Source organism: Stegastes partitus, unplaced genomic scaffold (assembly GCF_000690725.1).
Source record: "Stegastes partitus isolate 25-593 unplaced genomic scaffold, Stegastes_partitus-1.0.2 Scaffold1502, whole genome shotgun sequence".
NCBI classification, from domain to species: Eukaryota; Metazoa; Chordata; class Actinopteri; family Pomacentridae; genus Stegastes; species Stegastes partitus.
Window position 1 is genome coordinate 99,738 of NW_007579233.1, and position 12,824 is coordinate 112,561.

A 12,824-nucleotide genomic window follows, 5' to 3' on the forward strand; every position below is an offset into this window, starting at 1 on the left:
TCAACATTTTGAAACAAGATCCTGATTTTTAGTCGTCACTGTGAGCAGAGACTTTGCTGTTTCACTCTACTTTGTGAATCAGTACCGTCTAAAAACACACACCAAGTGAACGTTGTGAGATTATCAGAACAAAGCTAATTCAATTTCATCTGCTCACAATTGTTTCCATTATACAAGTTTGAGATTTTACTCATTGTGGAGAGGAGAATGTTACAACCTGTTCTCTGATACTGCTTAATTTAATGTTCTTTCACTTGGCACAGAACGATAACAGTCATCCAAGGAGAACATGATGGCTGTATTCTTCTAAATTTACATCAGATGTACACTCTGTCTTCTGCTGTTTTCATCTTGTGTTTGTAACCTGATTTTAACAGCATAAAAAAAGAAAGTGTGCTCTAAATCAACCGTGAATGCGACGTTACTACTTTGCCTTTTGACTCCACATTAAAGCATTTCACTGAAAAGAAAAGAAGACCACAAATGAATCCATAAGGTTGATTTATGGCTTTTCAATGGCCACATTGTCAATATGCTGAGGGAAATGGGTTAACATCAAGGCTGGTCTTATTATGATAATGAAATGAAAATCTGACATTGTCCAGATGATGTGTTTAGCAGTGGTTGCCAAGGTAACCGCCATTTTTCAGCTAATGCATGACGTCCAGAATACGGGGATGACTACATGACAGCGAATGGTGTGGTGGATCATAGCAAGTGCTTCTGACAAGGTAAGCTGGCCCAAAATCAAATTGAGTTTGGAAAAAGATAATTGTAAACACAGCTGAATGCACGCAGACACACACACACACACACACACACACACATTCATTCTTAACTGTCAAAACATGGACCCTCCATTTTTCAACAACATGTTTGCTTACATTTCTTGCTTAAGATCTGCCTTCGTCTGTCTGTCTCGTCATCATCCTGCTGTAGATGAGCTCACCACTGTCTCCTGACTGACTCATCCTGGTTGGTTCCAGAGACAGACGAGCTGACTGACGGCTCCCCACTCTGCATGTAAAGTACAGAGAGTTATTCCATCTCTGTAGCATGCAGGGCAGACTCACTGAAAACACTCAGCATGCACGAGACGTTACCGACTCCACTGAACTCATCTGTGCGTTTCTCACATTAAATTTTCATGGTGGTGTGTACATACTGTACAACACATACTGAGTGGGGAGGATGGGACACACTGTTACGATGAAGAAGCCGGAACAAATGAATCACATGTAATGTCCAGCGCCATTTAGCTGTGTCCGCATGAGTCGTACATAACAGCCTGCGTTGTCAAGCTTGTCACAGGAAGCTTTCACAGTTTGCTGCTATCAATCTAATATGTCTGGATGCACTAGAGGGATCATCATCCATCATGTAACTCAGTCAGGTGGACAGTCAGGTCCATAAGTATTGAGACAGTTACACAATCTCAGTAATTTTGCCCACTACAGTGAATCTGACATGAAACAATTAAGATGTGGTTGGAATGTAGATTCTCAACTTGAATAAAATGGTTTAACAAAATTATTGCACTAGCCATTGAGGCCTTTTCCCCCAAAATTAATTGGACAAACTGACATAGTAATGAATATTGGGATTTTTCTAATACTTGGATACAAAGTCTTTGCAGTCAGTGACAGTCTGGATCCCATGGACATCACCAAATGTTGAGTTTCCTCCCTTTAGATGTTTGCCAGGTCTTTCCTGCAGCTGTCTTCAGTTTGCTGCTCGTTTCTGGTCTTTCTCACTTCAGTTTTGTCTTCGGTAAGTGAACAGCAGCTCAGCTGGGTCGAGATCAGGTGACCGACTGAGCTAAGAACATTTCATTTCTTTGCATTAAGAAGCTATTGGTTTACTTGTGTGTTAAGTTTTGGGTCATTATTCATGTAAATAAAGAATGATGCACTTGCACTTGACTGAATCTAATCATGAATGCGTGCACTATATCAGCTAACGTTGCTGCTTTGCATTTTGACTCTGAACCACATCAAAGCATTTGACTTAATGAAAAAAGACCACAAATGAATCTATAGTGTTGATTTATGGATTTCAATGACCACATTGTCAATATGCTATGCATCTTATAATAACATGCTCAGCATTGTCAATAAGCTGAGTATCTTATTATTGTAAGACCGCCTTTGATGAGGCTCTGTAAACGTCAGAGTTCATCCTTCTTCTAACAGTAGTCACATCCGTGATAAACACCAGTATCCATACATGTTCATGCCATAAAACTGTTTCCATCACGCTGGGCTGATGATGTGGTCTGCTTTGGATCCTGAGCGTTTCCTCCCATTCTCCATACGCTTCCCTTCATTATGGAACAAGTTTATTAGTTAGTTAAGTTATTCTCATAGATTAATCTTAGCAACTGGACTTGCTTGAGCTCCAGTTGCTACGATTAATCTACAAGAATAACCATGACCTGGATGACTGAGAATCTTCACAGATTACTTAAGTTAGTTTTACAAGTTTTCCAGTAAGGTCTTATCTGGCCTTTCTGTTATTCCGTGTTGCCAGCACTTTGCGTCTTGATGTAAACTCTCTGTATTTACACTGATGAAGGCGTCTCCTGATTGTAGACTTTGACAAAGATACTACTATCAGCTCCCAATCTTTTACCTCCTAATTTGTCATCAAAAGAAAAAGAGAAGGGTCGCCGCTTTAGCTCACCTGGTTGATCTGGCGACACATGTACAAGGGCTATAGTCTCTGATGCAGCAGTCATGGGTTTGAATCCTGCTCATGGCCGTTTGCTGCAACCTCTTCTCCCCCATTTTCCTGTCTCTCTTTTGACTGTCCGATCTAATAAGGGCCAAAAAATAACTTTAAAAAAAAAGAAAAAGAAAAGAAAAAGAGAAAATAGGCCAAACCTGGCCATGAAACTGATCTTCAGTTAATTATTCAATTACTTTTGACTCTGCAAAAATGGAGGGATTATGTAACAAATGACTATCATTACTTTCTTATCAACCTCAGCTGTACTTCATGTTCAGTGTCAATTAGCAAATGTTATGCAAATTTGTTGTGCATTTGTGTTTCACTCCTCAATAAATATAAAACCTGCCAAAGGCAGTAACAAAGGAACAAAGAGAGCTGGTGAAGTTCAAACCTACTTATTTTGTCACTGCTGCACACCTGGTCAGTCACTTCGCAAAGAAGATGAGAATGTGAGTTTGTTAAAATAGATGCAACAATAAGTTCATTCTGATACCAAAGACAATTCAGTTTTTAAATAAAAATGTTGTCAGACTGCTCTTGAGATATGCAAAATCATCACAAATTTGTTTGGACAAATGACTGAAGTCTTTCTTTTTCTTTCTCTGGTTGTATGAAGAAAAAGCGATAAATGTAAAAGAAATCCTTCTAATGGAATCAGTTAATAGAAATTTTTTGCTGCTCCTCTGTGCACAATATATAAATATAAAGGTTCAGTACAGTAGCAGTGTTCCCGAAAGAGGGACACTAAAAGTAGCATCCCAGATGTGGGAGCCTCTTCCATAGCAACTTACCTTTACTAGGCCCCAATTAGCTGAGTGGCAGGACACATGGGAACCCCTTGCCCATCTTGAGACGGGGCTCCAGGGACCAGAGCTGAGAGGAGTGGGTACAGAAGACTGGCTCTGTATGGTAAAGCACATTATTGTTGGTGTGAGGTGTAACAAATATCCACAGTGCCTTTTCCCAGAGAGGCCATGTGGAGACAAATATTATGAAGGGTGAAATTTAGATGCAGTGTTCTCCTATAGTCCTGCTGCAGCTCCCAGGGCTCCTCAGCTATAAAAGCCTGTGTAATGTGGATAATGACGGATACTTAACACAGTCTGTGCCGTGTTGGAGTTCATTAATGTGTTACTTCATTTTTAAACAGCAATCATTTCAATTCTGCAAATCCAAGACAACATGATAAACGAAATGAGCTTTGAAGAAAAACGAAAATTGTCTACAATATCTTCAACTTTCAGTCTTCAAACTGGGAGCACATTTCCACCTTTAAGTTGATTTAAACATGATTAAGTTAAGATTAAAACTCCAATATTCACACTGTTTTATCTCTTTTTTGGTCTCCACCAACTCATGAAAACAACATCTGGCTATTCTTAGCTGCTAAATTCTGCACAATGTTCACAAGTCAGTTGTTAACTATTTCTGTCTTCAATTTGGTGCTGTGCAAGTAACGTACAATGAAATTTACAGCTTTTTCACCTAAAACAACAAAGACGATGCCGACATGAGGGAAACAAAAACAACCCCCAACTCTGTAGTTTGGCTCTGAGTAGAACTACAATGTCGGGTGATCATTTGTCACCATGAGTGATCCCTTTTACATCATACGTAGATATCTGAGTGATTATTAATTTAAAAAATACTGATTGTAGATGCTTTAATTTAGTCAATGATATCCAGTTTACACATTACAGCACATGAATGCACTTCCAGCCACTTGCAAAAGAGAACACCTGTGTTTTCAGTCTCTGGATACATTTTCACAACTTTATTACCGATATGTATATTAGTCTGTTGCTGTGAACATTATATCAAGTTATCATCACAAAGCTGTTGTGGCAAGGTTAACAAATACTACACTAGCGTATCGAGACGTTTGCATTCATGTCAGCTCTTAAAATGGACCCAATGTCAATATGAAAGACTAACTCAAGTGCAAAATGAGCTGAGCTTAACTGCTTCTGCTCGTCTTGAACTGACAGTGGATTAAAAGGTGTTCCCCGGCCAGGATAATGTGCGCTCCATCCAGGCTCGGAAATCCACCAAACCATTTAGCTGTCAGTCATAATGAAGTCGTGCTACATGACGTCCACTCAGCTCGGTAGCATACTGACTCATTCGCACTCACATGCATACAAGTGTTTCATACATTGTATATAAGTCACAGCCTAACAGACATATTTGCATTATATGAGGCCATATATTTTTCTTTTAGCCCCCATTTTTCCCTTTGTCCTGCTCTTCTTTTTCCACATTAAATCCATCTTCCTCTCTCTCTTGCTCCGTTTCAGTCGTGTCATGCAGCTGTGTCAGTACCCTGAATAAGATGACGTCTGTGGCCCGAGTGAGTCATCGAGACCCTTAAGAGCTCCCAGGGAAACTATAGCTTGCTGAATGACTGTACCCCCTCACCTCCCCCTCCCCACCCATAATAAAGCTCAGGATGAGGCAGCTCCAATCATCCAGCTGAACAACAACAAGGAGCAAAATGAGAAGTATTAATCTCTGAGATAAGACACTGTGCAACTCGTTTTTATGTCTCTAGTCCTTTGACTTTCAAGTGTCATTACCTGGCTGTAGTGCATAATGCAGCTCTTGACAAGGCGATGACTTTAATCAAGCTTCAAAGGCAGTGGCATCATGTGGTGGCTACACACACACACCAAAAGAGAACACACTGCTCAGTTGTTGTTGTTTTTTTTCCCTAAAACTTGAGAAATGTGTTAGAAAGCTTTGCTCAGATGTTTTATGTGTTGACAGACTTGTTATAGAGTCATGGGTGTTGAAATATAAGCTGCTGGCCAAGTGGTGTTCTAATTATTGAGTGTATATACAGACATTTCTGTATTGATGAAGACAAAGAGAAAATTACAAATTGTACAAACGCTGTGCTGGTTTGCATTCCTATTGTAAAGCCATCAAATTCCAGTTCATCCAAAGTTCTTGCAGCCCTCTTACTTTGCATGTGTAGCACCTATGACTGTCAGTCATCTTCAGCTTGTATACAGACAAATATATCTTTACAACTATTTAAAAAAAAAACATTGGAATGAAAATTTCCTGAGACATTCATGGTACCCAGAGGATGAAATCTAATGACTGTAGCAATCACCATACTTTTCCTTGAGCACCACCATCAGGATGATAGTTGAGGTTTTAATCCAGCTATTGAACGACTTTGTATATAAACTGCTCCAGACATTCATTTATATATAGGGATGAACTGTATTTCCTTTAGTTATCCTCTAAGTTCAGCAAAATCTGATCAAATTTTAAACTTGCTCTTTAGATTCTGACCAAACTATTGCAAAACTGTAAACGTTCCCATCATCCATGATATAACTTGTGTCGAGGAATCAGAAAATGCTGACTTGCTAACAAAATGACATCACATGAAAGAGCATTGACAGTATATAAAGATAGACGGACCCTTCGTGATGCCATCCACAGGATTCCATCTTGGTAATGCTTGGCTCCACCTTACTCCAAATTAATCAAAATATCAGCAAAGAAGTGTAGCATATGTGGAGTGAAGGTGGGCCATGCAAACCTCTCTGGACCATGAACTGCCTTGCGACGGCACCCATCACTCAAAGCAGCCACGTCTTTAATTAGGTATAACTGAAGCTCTAAGCTTTGAGGTAAAAATTCAGCCCTTGTGCTGTTGTCAATAGAAAGGAAATTAGCTATAGAGACCTTTGTACCCGGCTGTAAATATGTTTATTTCTGCTGGAAATTTGGAGATTTTAACATGGGAGTCGACGGGGATTGACTTGCTTTTGGAGCCTCCAGTGGTCATTCAAGGAACTGCAGTTTTGGCTTCATTTCTTCGTGTTCACATTGTCAGCATGTTTTATCAGATACTACTGCTGCCACTATAATACCAAGTAATATCTTATTAGATTCCGTCTGATTCCGGATTGAGCCAGTGTAGTAATCATTTTAGACAATAAAATCCCAAAAGATAAAACAGATGCATTTTGAAAGTTGCTGCCGCCCCCTGATTTTAGAGGTATTAAATTCATCAGACTGTGAAGCTCAAAACATGGTTTCAGAGACATGGCCCAGTCCTGGTCCCTTGATATACTAGTAAATGCTCCAGTAGTCTGGTGTCTGACTTTTATTGGATCACTCTGTTACTGTGTCCCTGTGGTTATGGGAGATCGGCTTCTGCTCCAAATTACCCAATCCTGTTCCAGAGGCAGGCACCATTCATTGTTGTCTTGTCTGCGTGGTGGCTGTGAATTGCTTTTGCCAGACCAGACTGATATTTTAATCAGAAATTGTCCAATTATGCCAATTAAGCTGTAAAAACACAGACGTTAATCGTCCCACCACTGCTGAGATTTTTGCTGTAAGCGCAATGCGGTTGGAACTGAAAGTGTTTGCGAACTCTGAAAACAGGGAACAGGAGATTGAAAAAACATCATAGAACAGATATACATATTATGTTCTAGATATAGTATCTGTTAAAATGGTATCCTGGCCACATGCTAACAACAGAGAAGAATCATCTCATGAGGCTGTTTCCCAAAGTAAAGGCAACAGAAAGAAGCACTTGTTTGACTGCTGTCTCTTTTAATGTGTGGAATGATCAGTCACACCTGTACAGTCACTGTAAAAGAGATGGCTGTAAAGGTCCTGTGTTCTCAGTAAAACACCAAAACACCTGGGTCTGCTTAGCAACGAGTGTATACATGTATCTGTGCGATGGCGTAGACACAGAAGAACACACATACACAGACACAGACTTACAGACATTCTGAGGGAATGAAAAGCAGATTCCCAAGTCTGATTGTGGGAAAGTTTGCGCCCACCTTCACTTTGAAGACAGTGAAAATAAATGTGCAACTCTCAGATGTGAATATAATCCACAGCCTTTGCTGAATAAGCCTGTGGTTACAGTAGACTATTACCAGGTCCAGATGTTTTTCTATTATTCTAAAGTTTTTTGGAGGAAGGAGGTAGTTAGTTTGAGCTAAGCCACTGAACTTTACAGCCCGTGCAATCATCAGGTATGACTGTTTTGATTAAATCTTATCTTACACGGGACTTTAGGAGGTTTTCAGTTTGACCCAGGTTGCCCTTGAAGCTTCAAATGTATTGAGACTCCTTTGCACTGACTGTAGTCTTTGTCCTTGAACACCAGTTGAAGAAAACACGAGACTGATTGTTGACACAGAGAGAGAGATAACGTTTCATTAAGTTCCACGAAAAACAGCAAATGTTGCTTTTTGTGGGTGTTTTTTTCTGTGGGCTATACAGAAAGACTCCCTGACTACAACTGCAGCTTTTAGTGAGAGATTGAGAGGTCCTGGACCGGTCTACTGCCAACATGCCTCGCAAGTAACACACAGCCTTGAAATTCCTCCACTTTTGAAACACGGAAGCCTTGAGTGTGGCTTGATGCAACGATGTCAGGGTTCCTGACTGATTCTTACTCAGACTTCACTCGCTAAGACTTTCCCAAATGTGTCCTTGTTGGATGATTAAGATCAGCATAAGTTGCAGTCAAACCCATCTCTTAAATCAGTTTAAACAGTGAAGTGCTGAATGTTATGAAATTCATTTCAGTCAAACATAAATCTAATTTAATATCAGAGTTTGTTGACCATACTTTTTTTTTTTATTTCTGTCATGCATTAGTCAACTTTTAGGGCCTTAACAATAAAAATCAGAGACTTTTTTCCAGGTAAAATTAATGAATTACCAAATTTAATTACATTTATGTGGAAATATTTTGCATTAAAAAACTAAGACTTATACTAAGCTGTAACGTAAGCTTGAAATTGAACTGTTTTAAAATATAGCAAAGTGTCCTTAAGCAACTGTCCTATCTTGTCCTTTTTTTTTACCAAAACGCTGAATGAAAAGTGTTGTTGACTCTGCACAACTGGGTGTGTCGAGCATCTTGACATATGTGATAACACGGCTTGGCTTAGTTGGTTCGACAGCATTTTATCAGCTCGAGCTAAAAGTCATCAAAGGTCACTGATATGCAAAAGAAGTCGTGCAAGCAAGCCAGCACGACTGATTTATCTGCCTCTTTAAATATCAGAAAACACAACGATATCATCTGTACTACAGAGATCATGCTCATATACAAACACCACACGTGCTGCTGTGAAACATCCATGAGCCGATCGCGATTAGAGCACAGCCAGCATTTACAGACATGCTCTTCCTTCTTAACTGAGCAAAAAGTGCCTCGTGTGTAGCTTTGAAAAGTGTAGTCTCTCTTCTGGAAAGCACATCCTGCTTGACTTTTACACAACTAAAAACAGCCATTTCTACTATTTAAATATCTAAACGTTCTACCTGTGAAAGAACGGGTAAAACTATATAAATGTTCAGAGGCGAAGTGTCAGTCTCACACAAAAGGTATCAGTGTGTCTAACTTGATACTTTTCCCAAATTCAGAAGTTCTTTCTCACTCTGCCAGATACACCATCCCTGCCAGCTGAAATAACAGTGCATGTGTATATGTATGTGTGTGTGTGTGTATGTGTGTGCTAGAATATGAACGTGCACATCACACACCCCGCCTGAGCCTCAGCCCTTTGAGTCATTTGTACTGTCTTAGTGAAAACTTTATTGGGTTTCACAGTGAAATGTGCAGAGACTGAACGCGATGCATGCTGCATGAATAGTGCATGTGTGTGTCCTTGCGTTTCTGTGTGCATCATTGGATACAGTTACATGTCCTCAGTGGTACACAGGTAAAGACATCTTTCATAATGTACACTGCAAATAGAAAAAGGTGAGCGTTTTTAATTAAAACATTATTCTTAGGTGCATTTCTATGGTGGTGGGTGGTGGGAACATTTACTTTAGTTGGAGACCTTCTCCATTATCCACTAATGAGAAAAGCTGATCAGGTTTACTGAGTCACACCCATCCGGCTGACAGGGCCAGCGCTTTCTAACGTTATTAGTTCATTACATTATGAGCCTTCACTGTATTTTCTTTAGTCTTTGCAGCAGTTTGAGCAAATTTGAATGTAACTGCATACCAATAAAAATTAAAGAGACATAAAGAGCTGAAGATGTACAGAGTAGTCTATTAAACTCTGCACAACCGACGTGCAGTTTGCACAAAAATTTGTGATGTTTGATGTCTTAAAGCAGAGTTCCATCGATTTTTCACATCAAAGCCTGTTTACGGGTCTTGGGGAGCACTACTGCCTTACGTGCAAACGTTGTATAAAGCCTTGTCTCCAGACAGAGCTGTGTGAAGTCTGATAAAGTGCCTCAAGTAATGTTGCTTGAGTCGGTGTCTGTTGTGGCTGAAGACTACAAGTTTGAAAAAGGATGTGTGGAATAAAAAATCTGTGGTTCAACTGCAGTGATTGTTGCTGATTTGCTCATTTGAGATCCGACCTGGTGACACTGAGCTGAGCAGAAAGAAGTTTCCAGTTTTCCTGTTTTCAGCAGATCACTTTTTCATACGGAAATCTAAATAGATTATATAATGTCGTAAAATTCTATGTATGATGGTTTTAAAATTGCAACTGTTTTTGTAAAGTCAGTACATTAAAGAAGACAAATCTCTGTCAAACCCACTAACTGCAGTCCTCCATTCTGATTTGAACTGGAGAATAAAAATTAATCCTCGTATACAGAATATAAATTGGAGGATTCTGTAATTACATTCAGTATGGCTTTGCATCTTTTAAAACTAATTGATTTTTACCTCATAAATGTATTCCATCATGTTGCTGATTAAACTTATGGAGGAGTATACCCTACATGTTACTCTTTTTACCTGCCTTCTTCTCCTCTGGAGCCTCACATCGGAGCCATATATCAACACATATGGACCATCATGTTCCTCTGTGACACTTTGATCTAATCTGTATTATAAACCGGAAGGTGGTGATATTATGGCAGTTTTGTTTTTTTTAAACAGTGACTGATCTGAACAAAAGCACAATGTGAAGCAAATGTGCTTCTTGCCAGTTGCAGGTGTCCTGGGACTCATTGACCTCAGGTGTTGAACGTCACTCCCGGGGGGTCGGTGAGCATTAGCGGTTTCCTCGTGCAGCAGCAGATGGTAAAGCACAGACAATGAGTGGATGAGAGAGACAAGCCAGGTAAAGTAGAGGGAGGGGCTGAAATAGGTTAATCTCCCGCTGCTTGTCTGTTGGAAGAGCGACTTGAAACCCACTGACATGTGCTTCAAAGCATGTGGGGGAAGGAGTGTTGGATTTATCATGTAGTATGTATCACTGAACAGAATACTTTCATTAAAGTCCAAGGATGATAGGGGACTAGGAGGTGATCTGAAGACAGTTTTTCAAAAGCTCAGCGTCTGACGTGAAGATTCAGCTCCACCTGTCCACCGTTAAAGTCCAGTGACCCCTCCCCCTCATGTTCCTTACTTTCATTCAGGCAGTAGCTTAGCAATTTAGCTAAATAGGCTTACTTGTTGGACTCATCTGCTTTAGCAACCTCCACCACCCTCACCTGTGGGCTTTCTCAATTATGCAAACACTTAAGTTGCTTAGATTTGCTGTCTTTCAGCCTGGTCATGCTTGCTGGGCTGTGATTATGGCTGGGTGCATTATCAGTTTTAGTGGATCTAGTTGCTCCTGGGCCTCAACCAACAAGATGACAAGGGAAAGTTGGACAGACTGTCAAAAATCACGAAAACTAACACCATGAATGCCTCAGTAAGAGTAAGGATAAGTATTTTTCCACAAGGGTTGTTAGCAAACTGACCCACATTGGGAGCTTCACTCAGTGATTTGGTATTTCTGTCTTCTCTTGTGATTAACTTGCCAATTATTATTTTAATTTAATTGAATTATTTATGCATTACTTAATATGGCTGCATTTACTGTAGGGTTATGCGACCAACTGAGACCATTACACAGACAAATCGATGATTGCATTCATTACATTCACCAAGTGTCAAGGGTATTTATCTTGTACAACAACCTACTTAGCGATGGTACATAATGTAATAATGAACACTCTGGTAATCATGATTCAAGGACATGTGGGTAAACTTTTTAATAAATATCGCTGCCTACCTAACTTTTGTCAGTTCTCACTATGCTTTGTTGCATAAGTGTTTTCTTCTTCGCTGAGTTTATGTGAACATCATCAATGCATTCTGTTTTTGATTTTGTTTTGAACAATCTGTGATCCCTGAAAAAGAGTCTCAGTCGACTTTTAAATAACTAATTCAGTGTCCTGGAAAAGCTGTGTCACTGCAATACCTGCAGTGTTCCCATTACTGTTTCATGGCCATTACTGAGTGTGAACAATCCACACTGTATTCAACAGCATAGTTTGCAGTGAAAGACTGACAGGTAAACAATTCTGTCTTTGAATTTAGCCTAGCAAAGAAAAAAAAATCCATCAAACTACAATACAGCTAATATATGAACAGTGTCACTAAAAGGACATATCCCGACTTAAACTGAACTTGTCTCGTCTTGTTTGTCATATTTCCTTGTGTGTTGGTGTATCATTAGAGGCACACCGGCACGCTTGTTATGGTCGGTACATTTACATACTATTTGCTGAGAAATGTTGATCAACCTGTTACGTCTTGGCCTAGTTGGCTGCCACTGAAGTCGGTTTAAAACAGAGCCTTGAAAATTGTGTGAAACATTTCTTCCTGTGTTTTTGTTTACGTGCACCAGAATCAGGTTACTGCATGGTGAAGGTTTAGCACTGGGAGGTTTGTACAAAAGAAACATTTCTAAACACCTTCACACAAAGACCCCTGAATCTTAGACGCAGCTCCTCTGCTACATGAAGGCCACAGCAACACGAGGACACACATGAGATGCTCCATGATGTCTGAGTTTAAACTGCAGGCTGAGGAAAATCAACAAACTTAATGAGGACATCATATTTACAAAGTGAGGTACGGTTTCAGTCTTTTATTTTTTATTGACTGTTATTCTGCACTATTTATTTATTTTTGGTCATTTGAGGGAGTGGAAAAAGCTGGCAAACACTTTAACAAACTGTCAGCCACATGAACAAGCAACACCTGTATAGCTGTCTCATGCTGTGCTGTGAATTCAGGGATATTTCCATGTAAATGATCTCTTAGAGGGAAAAGTTAGACGC

The 12,824-nt window shown here is 39.8% G+C and overlaps 1 protein-coding gene across 1 annotated transcript in view; it reads right to left on the reverse strand.

Moving 5' to 3' along the window:
• The window catches only part of LOC103370941 (small EDRK-rich factor 2-like), a 21,532-nt gene extending 10,563 nt beyond the window's left edge, over nt 1-10,969 (reverse strand). The window contains exons 1-2 of the mRNA XM_008300139.1: nt 10,965-10,969; nt 6,281-6,286 (exon numbers count right to left, since the gene is read on the reverse strand). The gene's annotated coding sequence lies outside the window, so the exon portion shown is untranslated. The remainder of the gene's footprint in view (nt 1-6,280; nt 6,287-10,964) is intronic.
• Nucleotides 10,970-12,824: the final 1,855 nt, after the last annotated feature.